The 20,643-nt window shown below is 35.8% G+C and overlaps 1 pseudogene; it reads left to right on the top strand.

Moving 5' to 3' along the window:
* The window catches only part of LOC114045843, a 130,528-nt pseudogene extending 119,814 nt beyond the window's left edge, over positions 1–10,714 (top strand).
* Positions 10,715–20,643: the final 9,929 nt, after the last annotated feature.

Genomic DNA, 20,643 nt, shown 5'->3' with positions numbered 1-20,643 from the left:
TGCTTGATATATCTCATCCCCTAGCCCCAACTAGATTGTAAACTATATTATAGTAAATTACTATTTTATTATTATATGACTATTGTTATTGCAGTGAATATTATTTTTTCATTTTGGCATCTGGAGCACCCTAGTACAATAGCTTATTTGAATATCACTGACACGAGAAAAGTTTATCAAATTGAATGGTACTAAGCTGAACTGAAATGAATCGAGATCATGTTCACATACCTAAAATAGCACTTCTTAATCATCTACAAGATACCAGGGATTATGCTAAGCCCTGAAGATAGAAAGAAAAACAGATAAAACAGTCCTGACCCTGAGAAGCTTACAATCTAAATGGGGGAGACAACATGCATATCTATAGATTTTATAAAAGATAAACACAAGGTGATTGAGAGAGAGAGGGAAGGCTCTAGTATTTGGGGGGATCATAAAATGTTTCATATCAAAAAAGGTTCTTAATATGAATCTTATTTTAAGAGGCAGAGAGGAAGAAGAACATTTAGGCATGGAGGACAACCAGTACAAAGACACAAAGATAGGATACAAAGTGTTGTTGATGAGAAACAGTAGTTTGATTGGACCGTACTATCCAACTGTTGGACTGTGAAGGAGGGGAGTAACGTGTAATAAGGCTGGAAAGATATATTGGAGCTAGGATGACAAGGGTTTAAATGTCAAAAAGTTTGTATTTCACCCTAGAGGTAATAGGAAACCACTGGAGTTTGTTGAATAGAAAAGTGATATGGGCAGACTTACTTTTGAGAAAAATGACTGGCAACTGTGTGGAGGATGGATTAGAGTGAGGGGAAGTTTGAGGTAAGGAGGTCAATTGGGTAATGGTTGTGCTATTCTAGCATTACTTTGCTGGACTTTTGCTTTAATATAAAGTATTGTTTTTCAGAGCAGAAACACAAAAGACCTATTTTTCCTATAAATTATATGCAACTGATATTACTATATGTATTTGTTACACAGGAAAGAACACTGATTCTGGAGTCTGAGGATGTGACTTTAAATTCTTCCTTTGAGAATATTTGTGTGACCTTTGGCAAGTTATTTATTCTCTATGGTCTTTGGTTTCCTCATCTGAAAAATGAAAGCATTGACAAGATAGACTCTGAAGTATCCCATCTTCATCCATTAATAATTTTCATAAAATTTCAACACAAAAAACACAGATTACTAAAGCTACAAGAGAAACACAGATTACTAAAGCTACAAGAGACCTCAGACCTCAGAGATGATCTACATCAACATTATTCCCCAGAACATTTTCATAGTCAGATTTGTAAGTCCTGACTTATGTGCCCTATTCTATCCTCATAGGATTTAGCGTTGGAGAGGATCTCAAGAGAACATCTAATCCAATCTATGAATTTTACAAGTTGAGGAAATTAGCTCTAGTAGGTTAAATGATTTGCTAAGGTCACCCAACTAGTAAATAGCAGCAGAATTCCAATAGAATTGGAATCCAGGTTTCCTAATGCCAAATCTAGCATGCCTTCTACTACCCCTTCTGTCTCCCGCTTGTACTCACTGCTAATAATTTTCTTTAAAGAACTAGATTTTACTAGCTACTAGCATCATTGTTTTCACCAATAATTAGCTGACATCAATAGAAGAGGTTCACAGCACTTCATGACCAACCTCGAAATTCAAGGTTATTATCTAACTTAAGAGGAATGTGGCCTAACAACATGAACTAAGCTATAAGCATTTTTCCCTCAAACTTAATTCAGAAAAGCTAAAGCCCAATTAACCTGTTACTCACTGTGCAAACTGTTTGTTGTAAAAAAAAAAAAAAAAAAGCTCCTTTCAGCTAGTCAGCTCAATAAGCCACCCCAAGGAAGATCAATTATATTTGATGGTTAATTAATAGTGTATATTGTTGATTTACGTAAGTACTAGGACAAAAAAGAAGCTAATAAATTTTGTCAGCAACAGATAAGACAAAGTACTTAAAAGCACTTTGTCCATATTACATAGTCAAAATAGTATAGAAAATCTACCATTTGCTATCCAAATGAAAGATAAGTCAAGGTCAAAAATATAGCAGACCACTCCACCCTATTCTTACTCTACCTCCCCCAAAATGGATAAAAGAAGTTTTGAATACCTAACATGTATTTTGTGACATTTTAATGATTTTTCACTTGAGATTCTCAATCAATTCAATTTTTAAATTCCATTCAATTTTTTAAATTATTAAGTTTCTACTAGGTAAACAGGATTGTGTTAGGAACCGGGGATATAAAGACAAAAAGTAAACAGTTTCTGTACTCAAAGAAACTTATATTCTACATTCCTCATATTTGAGGATGTCTCCATCATCTTTGCATATGAAATGCTGGCCCCAAGTTCAAGTTTTTCCTCTATCTGTTGAGATATGTCAAAATCTTAAGGTTGCTGCTAAGGGAATGGTGTATGTAAGTTAATTAAAACGTGTTTTTTTTCTAAAATATAACAACTTAGTACCTTTTTTAATCAAGCTATTTTGATCCTATAAGATACATTTTAGTGAGAAAATTGATGAAGTGTTTTTAAAGTTCAGTTAAAAGTATTTAGAGAGTAAGTGAACACTTTTACCTTGAATTTAGTAGGCATTCCAGTCAAAATATAATTTTGAGGGAATTTAAATTTCAAAGTAAAACTATAGAAAAATCATAATTCTGTTCATAAAGGCAAAATTCATTGGCCCAGTAGCAGCCTATATCATTTCATAAAGCTATAAATAACAAAGCAATACTTGCATTTCAGTTTTATATTTGCAGCAATTCCTTGTATAAAGTTGTCATTTTGTTCCATTTTTTATATTTTATTTGTTCATTCAGTATATAATACAAAATTTTATTTTTGATCAGAAAAGGACAATAGAATAAATCAACTTTCTTATATCTGGTGGCTAACTTAACACTTTGCACAGAGTCCTAAAAGAATAAATAACAGTTCTTTGAAAAAAACAGTAAGTTAATAGTTTTAGAGTAAAATTTTATCATCCATATGAGACTCAGAAACTACTAACAATCAATCAACCAACAAGTATTTATTAAGCACCTCACTCTTGCAATACTGGGGTTGGTATAATGGCTTTACAGGAAAAAATCCTTTTAGAATAGAATAAACCATTCCAAGAGATTTCCACATTGCATATTTTCAATAACTTGAGAAGTCTGGACCCTAAAGGAATAATAGCTATCAATATCAGTATATAATAATATCAGATATTAGACATCAATGTGCCCATTCTCTACTTCCCTACCATCTCAGAGATGATGTATTCCTACTCCTTTCTAAAGCTAAAACTTTTCAGTGCCTTCAATCTCATGCTTCTTCTAAGACTTTACTCCAGAAATCATCCCTCTTCTCCAATCCACCTTTGACACTTAACTATCTGTATGATTTTAAATAACTCACTTCATCTTTATAGGCCTCTGTTTCATCATCTGTAAGATAAGGAGTTTGGACAAAATGGCTTCTGAGATTCCGTCCAGATCCACCAGATCCAGGTCTAGGATTAGGTATTATCCATCACACCTTCTTCAATTTTTTCCATTTCCTTACAAATATACTCAAATCTGTTATTTAAACAAAAAGTCTTCCTTTACTCTTCTAATCTATTCAATTACTGTCATATACCTCTCCTCCCTTTCACCTGCCAAACATTTTGAGTTGTCCATAGCTAATGGCTCTATTTTCTCACCACCTACTATCTCCTCCATCTTTGCAAACTGGCTCTTTTCCCTACCAATGTACAAAGGATGCTCTTTCAAATGTCACCAGTGAGGTCTTAATCACAAAATACAATGGCCTTTAAATCCCAAATATTATAGATGAAGAAAATGACAATCAAAAAAGATTAAATGACTTGCCCAAGAATACTCTGCTTAGCAAGTAGAGGAGCTGACACTCAAGTCTGTATCACTTGGATCCAAATCCTGTGTTTTTTCTAATACACTTGGTTGCATTTCTTTTTTTAAAGCTCTCATGTTTTGCCCTCCAAAGCATGATTTTTAAAAAGAGGCAATATCTCACTTAAAAGTTTTTTCCTCTTATACATTAAGTTTTAAATTTTACAGAATAAGTACGAATTTACTGAGGGGGACAAATAATAAATAAGACAGAATGATTCAAATGTATTAAGAAAAAAGGAAATATTACTATTGGCAAAAAAAGTGTTAAAGATCTATGACATAGGGGGCAGCAAGGTGGCACAGTGGATAGAGCACCAGCCCTGGAGTCAGGAGGACCTGAGTTCAAATCCGGCCTCAGATACTTGTCATTTACTAGATGTGTGATACTGAGCAAGTCACTCAACCCCATTGCTCAGCCCAAAAAAAAAAATTTTTAAAAAGATCTATGACAATGCACATCTGTCACATTTTCTTTGAGGAGAAACTACAGTACTCTCAGCAAGAAACATACTCAGATTGTATGTTGTGTTAACTTTTAACACAAAATAGCATATATAAAGCCATTGTGATTTCCAAAGCATGGTCAGGGTCTCTAGGTCCTATGTGATATTAGAAATAAGAAAATCCTCCTGACTCAAAGCACAAAATTGTCAAGAATTTCAAATTTCAGATTAGGTTAGTTAGTTCATAGACTAAGTAACTTGGGACTTTTGAGAGGCAAAAAGATCCTTTAGGTTAATTCTCAAAAGGTTCAGGCTTTGATAACACAGTTAGATTTTCACACAAAGACCCAATGTTGATTATCAATGTGGTGGAGTCATTAAAAACATCCATTCCTTCAATCCAACTCAAATCCATATAAAGATGGCTATTTTTTTTATCTTACAATCATGCACAAGTGCTCCATCTCCATGATCCAGAAATCTGATTTTTGAAATCCAGAATGTGTGCTTTCTAACTGTAACCTCTTATCCTTCCATTTTCTCCCTGACTCAACCCTCTCAAGTCAATTCTTCCTCCTTGCTTAAACTTCCAATCACTCCAATCTTCATTTCTCTCTCAATCTATAATCCCTGATCTGGTTGCAATTTCCTCTCTCCAAAATCCTGATTCTATAATTAATCTATTTAACTTTACACTGTCCTCTACCCCCAAGTCTATTGCTCCCATCTTTTGATGTTTGTCTCTTTCTAAACTCCCATCATTAATCCCATTCATTAATTAATCCCATCATCCACTTTCTCCACTCCTATCTGTGAAAATTTTTCAAGGGAATAATACAATTGTGTTGACTGGGTCCACTGCAAATTTATGTTATTTAATCTCCACTTCTTGCTAAATGGCAAACCTTTTATTATTTCCTGACTCTATATCATGCTCCCCATAGCATCTGTTCCAACCTAGTCTCCTCAAGCTCCCTGAACTATCTTTCACCCTATCCTCTTAGTAGAAGGCCCAACAATTTTTTTACCAAAAAAATTGAGGCAATCTTCCATGAGTCTCCTCTTCTCTCCAATTCTATCTGTCAGATCACCCTCAACAGCATCCTTCATTCTCTGTTAATTTGCTCTAGTATGAGTAAAAGGAGATGATCCTTCCCCTTGCCAAAGAGCACCTTTTTTTGTACCTTTGATGCCAGCCCTTCAATCATTCCCTCTCTCATTCTAATCCTTGTTCTCTTATTATCTACTGGTTCCTTCCCTGTTTTCCATAAATATGTCCAAATCTCTACTATCCTTTTTAAAAAATACTTCTTTTGGCCCCATCATTCCCTCAAGTTGTCATCTTCTCTCTCTCCTCCTTTCACTGCCAAATTTCTAAAGAAAAAAAAAAACCTCTACATTAGTTGACTCCACTTCCTCATAGTCTACCAACATCAGTTGGATATAATCTGGCTTCTAATCCCAGCACTCAGTAATCACTTCAAGTAATTTATCAATATCACAATTCCCAAATTCAATAACCTTTTTTTGGTATTTATCTTTTTTTTAACTCTCTGTGGTATTCAACACTATGGACCGCTTTCATCTTCCTGGTTAGTATTTTTTTCCTGGGCTTTCAAATAGTCTCTTTATGCCATAGCCATCATTCTTTCACCTCTCCTAATCCTTTATTCCTGCTGAATCTGTTCTTATCTATCATTATGACCTCCAATCTTTTGATGTATACCTTTGCTTCTCATCCACCAGTCCCTTTCTACTTCTGCTTGCTTTCCTACTCATCCTGGACTCCATGATTAACTACTTCAATGCCCTCCCTAACACTCAAAAATACCTGGTCTCCTTGATCTTCCTGTCTTGACAGGTCTATATCCTGAGTCCAAAAGCAGATTGGTGGAACAATGAATAGAGCACTAGACCTGGAGTCAGAAAAACCTGAATTTAAATCTTCACTTAGACACATATTAGCTGTGTGACCCTGAACAAGTTTGCCTCAGTATCCTCAACTTTAAAATGGGGATAATAATAGCACCAAGGTTGGTTATCTAGTTTCCCAGCAGCATATCTGAGGCATCCTGTGAGGGTAATTCTAGAGGCAAACATATAGACAAAATCTAAAAGTGATCATTGCCAATGTAATATCAGGGAAGAGACAAGAAAACTATAAAAAGCAGACATAAAGAATCAAAAAGCCAATTAGTTTAGGGCTGGCTAATTCAGGTGGCAAATGCACCACTGCAATGGTCTTTGAATACATTATTGCAATACAGTCCAGTACAATCAGTGATGTCCAAAATGAGGACCACAAGTCATCAAGAAAAAGTTAAATTATCCAGAGTAGTCTCTGCTTAAGATGGCAAGGAAGCATATAACCCATCTTATAAAGACTTGGAATCTTTAAGAGACCCCTAGAAGGTCACAAGTATCATTGTGGGGCAGCTAGAAATGTGACAATGGCAGAAAAGTCTGAGAAACGGAAGTAACTGTGTTACAGAAGAGATAACTGGCTTACCACCAGAAAAAGCAATGGCTGAAGCCGATATAGAATGACCAAAGAAGCAGGCAGACAAGCAGGATGGATCTTATGACAGAGAAATTACTAAAGTCCAAATATGGAACCAGGGCTTTCTCTCCTCTATGAAAGGAAGCTCTGTTACAATTTGATTTAGGGGTATCTTGTGGAAATGGCTGTTTTGGTTAGCTCACAAACATTTTTTAACAAACCACACTCTGGGTGCTAATGGGCAAAAAGGCTTAATTCAAGCTGCTGCATACTCAAATTGCAAAATTTTAATAAGGCTGTTAGAGTGGAAGGCTGAGCAGCCCATCTGAATCTGGAAGGAAGAAGGGAGCAACAGGGGCTCCTGTACAGAAAAGGACACCAGTATTTTGACCAGCAATCAGGCTGCATTCAGCTCTGATGATGGAGAAAGAATCTTTGGATTTGCAGGTGCAATGAAAATAGTGACAGAGCCTTAATGTTCTTGAGATTTAAATAGTAATACCAAGAGAGAAGTTGACAAAGGTCAAACTAATACAGGAATAAAAGCAATATCTCAAAAGCTATAGGAAGCAGTTTCCTGGTAAAAATCTTATGGGAAAATTCAGACAAAGAGCAAGCAGAGTCACATAGGAATAACAGTTAACAAAATTTGATTACTGCTCACAAAGGGAGAAAAAGAACGGATGCCAACAGGGAACAGTTTTTGGTGTGTGATGCCCATTGCCCTCAGCTAAGGGCAACCCATAGTGAGATGACTTCCAAAATGCAATTGTAAGGTCTTCCATGCTCCAGTCAAAGGGCCAGAGATTGAGCTTTAGAGAAAAAGTAAGCATAGTACCAATAAGAGATGGCTCTGTCATCCACAGAGGAAGATAATAATATAACCAGAACCAGTGGAATGAGGGTAGCTTTTTTAAATTGCCTAATAAGGAATGAAGAATGAAGGACAGTGACACAGGGAGCATTACTTTAACTCTGTCATCCGACAAGGACTTAGAGGGAGGGGAAATAGGAGGGTAGGATCAGAGAAACTACTAAAGCTCAAATATGCAGCCAGAGCTTTCTCTCTCCATCCCCAGCAGGGAGATTGCTTAGTCCCTGAGTGTATTAGTCTTAGTATACATACATACTGGGGAAATAAGATGAGAGGGGGAGGAGGAGTGGAATACCAGTCAAACCAGTGTTCACCAGTTCACAAATCTGCAATTAGAGTATCATAAGCATTTCAGGATAACCATGTTATTTTGAGCTCTCTTTTCCGTTTCCCTCACTACCTGAATCAAGTGAATAATCAATCTGTTCAGGGTTTTTCCTGCCCCAGTACTGTTCACAGGAATTACTCTCTCCCAGTGATTATAAGCCATGTTCCACCCCAAAACACATTGAATCCCCTTCTGCTAATAATCTCATCTTTTTGCCTTCTACGGTCTATTGATTAATTTTTTTAATTTTTTTTTTTTTGGTTAGGCAATGGGGTTAAGTGGCTTGCCTAGGGTCACACATCTAGTAAGTGTTATGTGTCTGAGGATGGATTTGAACTCAGGTCCTCCTGAATCCAGGGCTGGTTCTCTATCCACTATGCCACCTAGCTGCCCTGATTGATTAATTTAACAAAGTAATCTTTGTTCACGGGAAAGGAATAGAAGCCTCCCAAGTGATACATACAACTTTCTACTAAACTATTATTTCAAAATTCCTTCTTATTTCAAAATTCCTTCTTATTTCAAAATTCCATCTGTCTTACTTAATCTAGTGATGACACCAACTCATAGAATTTTTTCTTTGAAGGAACTTCAGATGTTAGCTAGTCTAACCTCACTCTCAGTGATAGAATCCTCCTCCACAGTAGTATATATTTAGGACAAGCAATAATTTTGGAATGTATTTGTTTTGTGATAACAGTCATGTATATATAATTTTAACATTAGGCTAACTCAGAACATTCAGTCTTGATAAGATGAAACCAGATTGAGCTGGTTTTTCTACATTTAATGTCAATTGAATGATGAATTTCATGCCCTACACAAGTTTTTTTTTTCCTCTCTCTCTTCGGTAATACTTTTAATCCTGTGGGGTTTTTTTTAAGAATACATAGCACTCTAAGGAAATGTGAAAAAAGTTGTAGCTCTCAAAGATCACACCTCAATGACTGTTAGAGATATTATAGCAGCTGTTGGTGTAAGCAAGTCAAGCATTCCAAAAATCATGAGACCCACAATGAAATAAATAATTCAAACCACAATTCAAGGGAGGGAAAGTGTGGTAAAAAACAAAAACAAAAAATAACAAGGAGTGACAAATTATTGCTGCAAAAAAGCCTAATTAGAGTTTTTCATCATTGGAGATCCTGACAGTACAAAAATTGGAGCAACTCCAGCTAAACAAGACTCTAAGGATGAAAAGGAAGAGGATGAGGAGAAAGATGATAGTGATGAGGATGAAAAAAAATGAGGATGACTCTGAAAAAGAAGGTATAAATACCATACCTAGCAAAGAAAAGGCTTTTTCTCAGAAAATTGCCTCTAGGAAAGCTGGGAAAGCCAAGAAATTGGAGGAGTAGAAGGAAGATACAGATAAATAGGAGAAAGGGGGAAAGGGAGAAGGAGGAAGAAGATGAGGAAGTGTCTGTCTAAGAAACACCAGGGAAGATGAAAAAGGAAATGAGCCAGCAGAAAAGCCAAGAAAAAGAAATTGGAAATGAAGTGTCTACAAATTATAGTCTCTTTGCTGGTAACCTAAACTCCAACAAAACTACTCCTGAGCTAAAAACTATCATCATGCACTTCTTTGCCAAAAAAGACCTTAAGGTTGGGAACATTCACATTAGCACTACCAGGTAGTTTGGCTGTTTAGAATTTGAATCAGCTGAAGACCTGGAAAAAGCTCTGGAACTCAGTGGCTCCAAAGTCCTTGGCTCTGAAATGAAACTGGAAAAAGCAAACAAACAAAAAAAAAAAGATTGAGATACAAGATGCTCTTCATCAAGAGTCTGCCTTATAGGATAACACAGAAGGAGTTCAAAGAAGAGTTTGAAAATGCTATTGAGATTAGACTGGTCTACACCAAGGATGGGACACCCAAAAGAATTACTCACATTGAATCTAAGACAGAAACAGACGTGGACAAGGCCTTGGAAGAGAAACAAGGAGCTAAGATTGATGGTTGGGCACTCATTTTGGACTACAGCAGGGAGAAAAGTCAAGGACAAGAAAATTTGAGAGATGTGATGAATAATTCCTGGAGTGGGAATGACAGCAAGCTGGCAGGCTCAAAGACACTGGTCCTGAATAACCTCACCTACAGCACCACTGAAAAAAGTCTGAAGGAAGTATTTGAGAATCAGCTTACCTCAGGACAACCAAGTCCAATCTAAGGGGTACACATTCTTTAAATTTGCTTCTGTGGGAGATTCAAAAGAAGCTCTGCATTCCTGTAATAATATAGAAATTGAAGGCAGAGTAATCATCCTGGAACTAAAGAGACAAAGATAACTAAAGCAGTACCAATAAGCCAGTCCTACAAAACTTTTTTCATCATAAGTCTGTCCAAAGACACAACAGAAGAAATATTAAATGACTCATTTCATGGCTCTGTTGGTGCCAAGATAATCACAGAGAGGGAGACAGGGCCGTCTAAAGGGTTAATATTTGTGGACTTCAACTCATAAGAAGATGCTAAACCTGGGAAAGAGACCATGAAAGACAGATTAATAGAAACAAAGTAACTCTGGGCCCAGCCCAGTGGCTTTGGAGTCCACAGTGGTGGTCATGGTGGCAGGTTGTGGAGGATTTGGTGGCCAAGGAGATCTTGAAGGAGGCCAAAAGGCAAAGCCAAGAAAACGTTGGAGGTAAGAGAAGTTTCCAAGGAAGACAAGGAGAAGGAAGAGGAGGAGGAGGAGACAATGAGCCAACAAGAAAGACAATGAAGTTTGAATCACTTCCCCTGCCATTCTCTTTTATTCTACTATTGCATAGATTTTGGAAGTTTTATCCTGTTAGATAATCACTGACAGAGGCTTCTGAGGACATTCCAAAACAAACATGCAGTCTAGACGTCTTCTTGGAAAAACCAGAATGATATTTCAAGGAGAAAGCTTGTTGGTTTTGAGTGAAAGGATGTTCCATATAAACTTTTTTGCAGATACAAGTGGTAAATGGGGGAATTAACTTTTTTGTCTAAGAGTTGTCTTGGGTTTATAATGTTATATTGTAACTCCCGTACAGAACCAATTTTTCCCCCCAAAAAATCAGACTAATTAATCCTTAGAATAAAAGCAAAGGAACCTGGAAGCTGGAGGGGTTGCTAATGATTCCTTTACATCATGAAATATGCTTCTTCAAGTTAGAAAAACATTAAGAAGATGAGTAAAAAGAACAATTACTAATCTTTGTTATAATAAAAGTGTGTGAACTTCACCACAATATCTCAAATGAATCAATTTTAAAGACAAAAATAAATTAGATATTAGTCAGACCTTAAGCAGGTTGAAAGGATCACAAGGGATTTGGTTCATTGGATAAAGACAGAAGAAGCCACACGGAAAATATCTTGTGACTGATTAAATATTGTGTCTTATCTCTTAGGCTGTATATATACATATTATATATACATATACATACATACATATATATACATATATATGTGTTTGTGTGTGTGTGTGTGTATACAGCAACCTAATTCAGAGTCAAATGAAAGAGGATGCCAAATTTGGGAGCTAAATATTCCACATGCCTGAAAGGGAATTGTTATGGGGGCAAAGGAGAAAGCACCTCCTTTTCTCTCCTCTATCCTCATTAGCCATTTTGCTAGAGACTCTGGACTAGTAGGAGAAAATGGACTGATTTGGAAGAAAAGAGAGAGATACCAAAAGTAAATTGAAGATCTTCCAAGAAAAGATAACCAAGTACTAATTTGCAGAGATATAATCAAATAGGTTACAAAATTGTGACCTTTGTAATGTCAGAATACTTATGTTCTTCCAGTGTTGTTAACAGTGTCCACCTGAGAGTGTAGTAGCATCCCAGAGTAGAAGGGGCTAATAATTTCATCCATATTGGGTATGGACAGATATGCTGAGGGGCATTTAGACATGCCAAGGAAAAGCAGTTTCAGGACTCTACAAGGACACTGACCCTCGGAGCCCACTAGAGAACTACATCTAAGGAGAATTTCATAAATAATCCATGAAGAGAGAAAAGAACTTCTAGTAACCAGATACTCCTTTTTTGAGTTTCTTATGGGTTTCTTATACACATGATTTGGTATCTTTGTATGTTAGAATATGGGCCTCATGTATGAAAGAGGATAATAAGCTCCTGGTTTGAGGGATTATTTTTTGTAACAATTCTCCTTGCTATACCCACTTGGTAAATATCCTTTCTAAAAGTAAATTAAGTCTGGATGATAATCCAATAGCAAGCAAACAGGTGGGAACTTGCTAGAAATCCTAGCACCTCAGAATTCTTCCTGGAACCCTAAGTGGCATAACAGTTGCTTTCTGGGGACCTGCCCTGCCAATGAGAGTGAAATTTTGGAAATTGATCCTTTAGGGAGTGTTACACTATAGAGAAAAAAACATAAAGACTGAAATATTGAAGATTAGAAAAAGATAATTTTTACTGACAAAACTCACTTTTCAAGGCTACATCAAAATTTTTATCAGAAATTCAGGAGAATATCTAAGAGTTTGGCATCTTCATCATAATATAAAATATTCACTAAGAAATGTTGGAGTTTTTCCTTTCATGTTTAATGAATTTTGAAATCTTGTTCCCATTGATGTAAGGATGAATTTTGATAAATGTATCAATAAAATGAATTATTCTTGAATTACTGATGGACAATTCTACTTTTTGGTATGTCAATATATTTATCAGTCTATCATTACATCAGTATGCCAATCATTTTCATTATTTTACTTTCTCCTAATTAATTTACATGGCACTACACAACATTCTTAACCGATTGAGTGCAGGGACTCTTCATCTTCCTATCTAGCAGATAACTCTGCATACAGTAGACACAAGATGTTTTTGTTGAATAAATGGATGGATGAATGAATCCATTCTCTGCTAAAAATTCCTCCAGAGATAGGAACCCTATTTTGCCCAGCACTTTATGTCATTGTTGCACATCTCCAAGCCATACAGGAGTGGAAGACTTTCCTATTGCTCACAATATTTTATCCTTGAGCTGGGGGTTTTGGAATTTGACTATGATATTCCAGTAGGTTTTCCTCATAGGATCTCTTACAGGTGGTGTTCGGTGGATTTTTTCTATTTCTACTTTTCCCCCCTTGTTCTAATGTTTCAGGACAATTTTCTTTAATTATTTCTTGTATTATTGAATCAAGATTCTCTTTTTTTTAGTTTTCAGATAATCCAATTATTGTTATATTTTCTCTTCTTGATCTGTTCTTCAGATCAGTTGTTGTTCTTATGTTTCATATTCTCTTCTATTTTTTATTCTTTATATTTTGTTTTATTATTTCTTTGTCTCATAACTTCACTGGCTTCCTCTTTCCCAATTATAATTTTCAAGGAGTCATTTTCTTCCTTACAATTCTGGATCTCCTTTTCCAATTGGTTGACTTTCTTTTTATAATCTTGTTTTTCTAATTTTTTTTTAATTTTTCCTCAGACTTTCTCATTTGATTTTTTAAGGTTTTTTTAAGTTCTTCTATGAATTCTTTTTGGGCAGGTGACCATTTGACATTACTCTTTGGGGTAGGAGAGGCTTTTTTTGTTTCAGTATCCTTTGAAAGTGAACCCCAGTCTTCTGTATTCCAGTAGTAATTGTCTGTGGGTGGATTCTTTCTCCTTTGCCTGCTCATTTTTTTTAATTTGTAGCAGCTTCAATCTTTCCTGACTCAGACACACAACTTACCTCACTGTCTGGGGGGTGATAGTTCCTGTGACTGGTAGGAGACCATCTCCCAGCCAAGGTAGCCCCAAGGCTCACCACTTGCTGGTTCAAAGAAACTAGCCTGGAGGTGTTTACTCTTCACAGGGACCATATCTGGTCCTGGGATTTTTCTTCAGATCTTCCCTGATACTCTGATTGTCCTAGGAGGACCACTGTTCTACCCCAACTTTTGTTGATTTCTGTCCTCTCTATGTTCATCCTGAGGTGCTATTTTTATCTTGTTTGTGGGGAAAATCTGGAGAGTTTGGAATTTTCTTACCTATTCTGCCATCTAACCAGAATCTTCTCCCAAGTTGAAGACTTTCAAAAGGCAGCTCAGTGCAGGAAACACCAGAAAGTAAATAAAATTAATTTTGTGGTTATTACAGAAAGTATGCAGATTGTTGAGTGCAAGTGATAACAACACTAGTAATTGGGGCTATAGAAATGCAGATAATATTTTTTCCAGTTACTTCCTTACTGATTCATCATACTATTTGTGCTGTGAATCAAATTCCTTAACTTCCTCACCACCATGATTTAGATTAGAGTTAGATTTTTTTTTACATGTAAAAGAATTACCAGAAATGGATATTATCCAAAGAATATTCTAGTCATGAAGTAAGCCTGATTTGCAAATAACCCCTCCAAATATCAGTGAACAGGAAATTATTAGTGTGACATTGGGCATTATTTGCTATGCATATATGATTCTAACTAGAAATAACAGTCCCAAAGTCACATGTAACTTGTTTTCCTTGAGGTTACAACTTAGAACAAGAAATTGGCACCATTATAATGAAGGTCTCTAGGACAGAATAATTAATGAAAAAAGCAAGTGTTGAAATTTATAGCTAGTATATACTATACCATCATTTAACATCAAAATTAAAAACACATTGGAATATTTTCTAGTTATGAAAGTATGCTATTTGCTATAATGAGCAAAATGACACTCTTCTTTAATAAATACAACAGGCCTACAGAATGCAGATGGAGAAAATAATAGCTTACATCTATATATTATTGTTTCACATGATCCTTACAATATCCCTGTGAGGTAAATACTATTGTTATCTCTAATTTATAGATGAGGCAACTGTGGTACAAAGAAAAGTTAAGTGGGATGTTCAGGGTCACACAGCTAATAAATGTCTAAGGGATTTGCACTTAAGTCTTCCAGTCTTAGGTCTAGTACTATGTCCCTTTTACCCCCAGCTGTATAGTTAAGTAGTAAAAGTGAATGAACAAAAATTCTTAAAACTGAGTTACAACCATTTGAAATATAATTGTTAATATTATCCAAATCACTAAAATGAATAGAAATGCAAATCAAGATAATTGTGAGATTTCACCTCACACCTAGCAAATTGGCAAAGATAACCAAAAGATGGAAATGGTAGATGCTAGGGAGGCTACAGGAAAATAAGTACCTTAATACACTATTGGTGGAGGTGGAATTAGTCCAACAATTTTAAAAAATCAATTTAGAATTATGTTACAAAAGTGACTGAAATGTCAATATCTCTTTACCCAGAGATCCTATTGCTTGGCATGCACTCCAAGGAGGTCAGAGTCAGAAAGAAAGGTCCCATATACTCCAAAATGTAATGTAAGTGGATACAAAATGAATATGAGGTAATTTTTGGAGGTGGTACTAACATCTAGGGGTTGAGATCATAAGAGGTTTGAGGTAGAAAGTGTCTTTCATCTAAACTTTGAAGGAAATTAGGGAGTCTACAAGGAAGAGAAAAAGAGAAAATATATTCTAGGCATGGGGGCCATTCTGTAAAAAAAAGAAAAAGAAAAAAGAACAAAAGTAGGACATGGAAAGTTTAGTGTGAAGAAAATCAAGAAAACTATTTTGGCCAGACCAAAGGTTAAATAATGGAAAGTAATATATATAATAAACCTTCAAAATCCTATTGGAACCAGGTTACAAATGTCTTTGAATACCAAAAAAAGGGATTTATCAATTGATTTCAGAGATAATAAGGATTTATTGGAGTATATGCATTAGGGGCAACTATGTGTAGGATGGATTAGAGGGGAGAGAGAAGACAAGGAGACCAGTTAAGAGACAGATGATGTAAGCCTGAAGTAGGATGGTGACTATATGAGTGGAGGGGAAAAAAAGACGGATGTAGCATTTGTAAAAGTAGAATTGACAAAACTTGGCATTTAATTGACTATGTGGGGTTAGTGAGAATGAGAAGTCAAGGGTAACTTTGAGATTTCAAACCTATGTGACTGAGTGCATGGTGGCACCCTAAAGAAGTTTGGAACAGAAGTGAGCTTGGGGAGAAAGATGAGATCTGTAATAGAGATGTTGAGTTTGAGATGAATAGGGAACATCCACTTTGAAATGATGGTCTGTGATGTAAATATGGGGCTTAAGAGAGACGAGGGTTGGATGGATGGATGGATAGATAGATAGACAGATAGATAGATCATGCAGTCATTTACATAAAGAAAAAAATTGACAAGGTCATCAAGTAAGTGAGGAACTGCAGGCCAAGAAGAGAAAGGAGCACCTTACATAGATCAAAAGGTGGAGGTAGGGAGACTTTTATAAAAATGACAGTTCAGAAGCAAATTTTGAGGTAGAAATTAACCTGTGAGACACCCAGACTCCCTGTTCTCTGACATTTACTTTTATCCTGTCTCTTCTTCTGCAGCCAGTAGCATCAGGCTCTCTCCTAATATCTTCCTATCAAAATCTGCTCTCAACATTCTTCTTTTGCACTTAGGTATAAATGACTTATTACAGTTCAATGGGTTATCCTTTGGGATTTTGAAAAGGACCAAGGCATTAAATTAAAGAAATTAAGTTCTTCTAGTCAACAGGTGATTTTTTTATGTAATTTTAAGTTTTGGGGGGTGGTTTATAGGTGAGAGAAGGGAGGCTTCCTTCATAGATATAGAATTAGAAGAGGATTTATGGATCATTTAATCCAATTCCCTCATTTTACAGATGAGAAATTGAAAACCAAAGAGGTTGTAATCTGTACAAGGTCAGACAGACAGCAATTGTCAGAGCTGGACCTTCAACTCAGGACAACTGACTCAAAATCCAGTGGTCTTTTCACAGCACACAAAAAAGAACATTCTAGCAAATTAACAACTGACTCTCCATAAAAAAATAAAATTCACACAAGCCACACTTTTAAGTTTAGTCTGCATTATTAACATTTTCTCCTTCATTTCATTAGTGTAAAAACAATCAACAAAACTATAACTCAAACCCTGATTTGTAGCATTTGCCAATTTTGAAGGTGTGAACGCTCACACTGAAAATTTAACAATTGGTTCTCCCAAACCTTTACAAGCTGGCTACATGTTATAATGCAACATTAGGCTTCCTCCTCTGTTAAATGGTGAAGTCAAAGGGATGAGCCCTTAGAACATAATAGATACCTGAAAAATGTTTATTGATTTCTTTTTGTGGATCAAACTCCCCAGTTCAGTGCCATCTTTTCTATGAAGCTTTTCTTAGCCTGACAACAACTTGTGCCAACTGAAAATGATCTCCCCTCTAATTGCTCATAGCACTTTTCTAGATCTTTTATATATATATATATATATATATATATATATATATATATATTTCTGACATACACTTGCTACTTTTATTCTTACTTGTTTCTTTACCCCATTTAAATGTGAGGTCCTTGACAGCAGCTTCTGGGCCATGCCTCTCATTATGCCTCCAACACTTTGTACATAGTAGCATTTAATAAATGCTTGTTAAATTGAACTGAAGAGAACTAAATTGAGTAGAATTGAATGAATGCTGAGTCCCACCAAGAACTTCATCAAGGTCACTATTCCAAAAAATAATGGTTATTTAATACAAATATACTTAAATCTTTTATTTAATATGAATATGCTTATATTTTGTTTTTATTCCAAAGCACAATGTAAATAGATCAAATCCTTATTCTAGAATGTGTGGATCTGGGTAAATTTATATAATCTTTCTTTTTTATGTAAAAGAAAATTAAGTTCAAATGAGGAGTAAAAAATAAATATTCCTGGAGATTAAAACTTCTACTTTATCCAGAAATTGTTCTCAATAATAAAGAAAGTTTCCCTGCTCCATTCTGACTCTTTGTTTCATCTCTGACCTGTAGGGCTAAAAGAATAATGTACTTTCTAGGCTTATTCAGTTCTAGCCCCCTTTGCTGAGAAAATGCCAAGGAAATACATCCATTTGATGAGCTAGTGGGGTCACTTTTGTTATACTGACCCCTATTGAGTAACAGCAAACCAAAGTTAACTCGATTTTCCAAACTAGTGACCACAGTACTAGATTGGGAAACTACTGACTTGAGAAAAAAATGTTTATCCGTCTCTGGAGTCTTTTCTTAAATGTTTTTTTCTTAACCTTGTACTACTTTTCTATGTCTACCCTGTACTCTTTAAAAATCTGTCCAGTGTGAAAACTACCATTCAGAAACATTTCATTATAATATGCTTATTTAGTTTTTCTTAAGTATTCTCATATTCCTGCATGTCTCTTTGTATAGGAACATTATAAGAAGACACTGGACAATTTACATTTTTTCACTTTTGTTGTTGTTGTTAAGTCATTGAAGACATGTTCAACTCTTTGTGACCCAATTTGGAGCTTTCTAGGCAAAGATATTGGCGTGGTTTACCATTTCCTTCTCCAGGTCATTTTACAGATAAGGAACTGAGGCAAACAGGGTTAAGTGATTTGCCCAGGATCACATAGCTAATAAGTGTATCTAAGGCTGTATTTGAGCTCCCAAATATGAGTCTTCCTGGCTCCATGCCTAGCACTCTGTACATTGTACCACCTAGTACAGTAAATACAATATCTTTTTATCTTCTTGAATAAAAAAGATAACTGAACACTCTGATTAACTAAATAAATGTATTTATCTAACAGTGATAGATCATTTGAAATTAAGTCATAGTTATAGAATTTTTTACAAGATACATATTTTGGTTAAAAAAGATTGTGCATTTAAAATTTTCTATAAAATAGCATTTGAGACTTCAAAATAAATTACTTCAGCAGAAAATGAAAACAAGAAATAAAACATAGGGGTGGACTATAGACAACTGAAAAGAAAATGGCTGTCATTTCTGTTATTTCATTTTTGTTACTAACCTGTTTAGATGATCATGTGGTCTATTCAAATAATTGCTACAGAGTTCTGCAATTAACACAGATATTATGTCTAAATTAATCACACTGAAGTCTATACAATTTAATACAAAGTTGAGTTAATTGAATTTGACAATCATTTATTAAGTACCTAATATGTGCAAGGCATTGTTCTAGGTACTAAGATGAACAAGTCAGTCCCTTTCATCAGGGGGCTTACTTTCTACCAGAAGAGAAGAGGATACAATATTCAAAATTTTTACAATATAGAGACTGAGGTTTCAAGAGGATAAATGATAAGTCCTTTATTATTCCCACCCATTTCTCCTAGTTGGATCCAAGCAGAATATTATTCTCCTTCCACATGACAGCCCCTCAATACTTGAAGATAGCTACCATGTCACCCCTGAGTTTTCTCTGGGCTAAACATCCCCACTTCCTTTAACCAATCTTCATATGATATGATGTCTAGGTTCTTAATTCTTGGGGTTTTGCATCTTTTAAGAACCTTGTTTGATTTGAACATATACATGGAATATACTTTGCTGGATGAAAGTCTTTATATTGGAATTTTGCTCTGTTGAAATCAAATGCTGTCGCTGGGATTGATAGTGCACATTTATAATCCCCACTCCTGAGGAGAGTAAGGTCATGGGCTAAATTGATAGGGTGTCTGCACTAAATTCAGCCTTAGGATGGTGAGCCCCCAGGGAAGCAGGGAACTCTGGTTGCCTAAGGAGAGGAGAATCAGGCCAGATCAGCAATAGAGCTGTGGGGCTGGGGGAAGGGATGAGTAGCTGCCGGCAACTCAGGAGAAATATGGAGTCTCAGTCATTAAAATATGAAATGATGGCAAACACTAAAGAAAACCAAAAAAAGCTTAAGCTATGCTAGGGGAAGGAGGAAGATCAATCAATGAAGACATCGAACTGCTGCTAGAGAGAGGCTGAAGGGATGGAACAGTGATAACCTTTGAAAGGGAGAAATCAATAAACAATAACCACAGAGGAAATGATCATGTATTCCCTAACCCTTCAAGTAGATTGTGCAGCTGCAAAGATACAGTCTGCTATAGAATGTCATTTGCAAAAGCCTGCCTCTTGTATTCCCTTATCATATCTCATTAGGTTTTCCCTAGAAACATGTAGATTTTTCCCATAAAAATTTGAAGTCACTGAATAACAAAGTAAAAAATAATGTGTCATAGTGGAAATAGTACTGGGTTTGGAGTCACAGGACCTGGGTTTGAATCTTGTCTTTGTCATTTCCTACCAATGTGACAACTAAACTCTCTGGGCTTCAGCTTCCTCATATATAAAATAATATATCAAAATATAAAAAAATACTACTTGAGCTCTAAGCTCCCTTTCTGCTCTAAATCCATGGTTCTATTAAAGGACATGGTGATTTAATTTAGAGATACATTTGCAGAACATTTCTATTTCTTCATCCTTTGCAACAGAAGATGAGTCCATATACTTAATAATCTTGGTGGTAGTTGTGGAGGTTGTTGTCTTGTCCAACTCTTCATGACCCCACTTGGGGGTTTTCTTAGTAGTGGTTTGCCATTTCCTTCTCCAGCTCATTTTACAAATGAGGAACTGAGGCACACAGGGTTAAGTGACTTGTTCAGGGTCACATAGCTAGTGTCAGAGGCCACATTTGAACTCAGGCAGAAAAGTCTTCCTGACAGCAGGCCCAGCATTCTATTCACCATACCACCTTTACAAATGCTCATAG

Source organism: Vombatus ursinus, unplaced genomic scaffold, assembly GCF_900497805.2.
Source record: "Vombatus ursinus unplaced genomic scaffold, bare-nosed wombat genome assembly UNPS02014779.1, whole genome shotgun sequence".
In the NCBI taxonomy this organism is placed as follows: Eukaryota; Metazoa; Chordata; class Mammalia; order Diprotodontia; family Vombatidae; genus Vombatus; species Vombatus ursinus.
This window is presented reverse-complemented; position numbering and strand designations above follow the sequence as displayed.